We start from the raw sequence: 1,151 nt of genomic DNA on the forward strand, positions 1-1,151 counted from the left end.
GCGGGCCGGGCAACCAGATGGCCCTGCGGGCCGGGCAACCAGATGGCCCTGCGGGCCGGGCAACCAGATGGCCCTGCGGGCCGGGCCGGGCAACCAGATGGCCCTGCGGGCCGGGCCGGGCAACCAGATGGCCCTGCGGGCCGGGCCGGGCAACCAGATGGCCCTGCGGGCCGGGCAACCAGATGGCCCTGCGGGCCGGGCAACCAAATGGCCCTGCGGGCCAGGCAACCAGATGGCCGGCCTGTCAGCTGGCCGGGCTAACTCCAAGATTTGTCCTTCCACAGAGTTCTGAAAGCCCCCACTATGTGGGGGCTTAATAGTTGAGAAAATGGGCTCCCCGGGCAGGCCATCAGGGAGAGGACGTGGCCTGGGCTTAACCTTCCTTGGTTCCAGCTGAGGGTCCGGGTGCTGGGGACAGGGGGTCCACCGAGGACCCTGGGAGGATCTCCCCGGCCTGGCTAGGGTTCGGAAGCCGGGCCCGGGTCTGGGGCTTGAGCTCCGTTCTGCAAGCCAGCCGAGGTTCTGGGCGTTCATCTGGGCCAAGGGAGGCTCTCCCCAGCCTGGCTAAGGATCGGAAGCAGGGACCAGGCCCGGGGCTTGAGCTCTGCCCGGCAGGCCATGGGGGTGCTGGAGCCCCCCTGGCCTGCAAGCCAGCCGAGGGTCACGGCGTTCATCGGGGCCAAGGGAGGCTCTCCCCGGGCTGGCTACAGTTCAGAAGCTGGGACTGGGCCCGGGGATTGAACTCTGTCTGGTGGGCCCCGGGGTGCTGGAGTTCCCCCACCCTGCAAGCCAGCCGAGGGTCAGTGCGCTAGGTCGGTGGGTCCATCGGGTCCTGGGGATGCTCTCCCCGGCCTGGCTAGGGTTCGGAAGCTGGGACCAGGCCCGGGGCATGAGCTCCGTCCGTCGGGCCCCCGATCCTGCAAGCCAGCCGAGGATTAGTGCGCTGGGGACGGTGGGTCTATCTTGGCCTGGGGAGGCTCTCCTTGGCCTGTCTGGGGTTCGGAAGCTGAGCCCCCTAGCCTGTCAAGAGCAGGCGGGATCCCTTCCGTTAAGGCACCGGTCGGGCCTATGCGAGCGAGCGAGTGGATTTGTCCAGCCCTGGCCCCAGCCAAGCAGGTTTGGAGCCTCTCCGTGCCAGACAGACTCACCAG

The sequence above is a fragment of the Triturus cristatus genome, chromosome 5_1 (assembly GCF_964204655.1).
Source record: "Triturus cristatus chromosome 5_1, aTriCri1.1, whole genome shotgun sequence".
Classification (NCBI taxonomy): domain Eukaryota; kingdom Metazoa; phylum Chordata; class Amphibia; order Caudata; family Salamandridae; genus Triturus; species Triturus cristatus.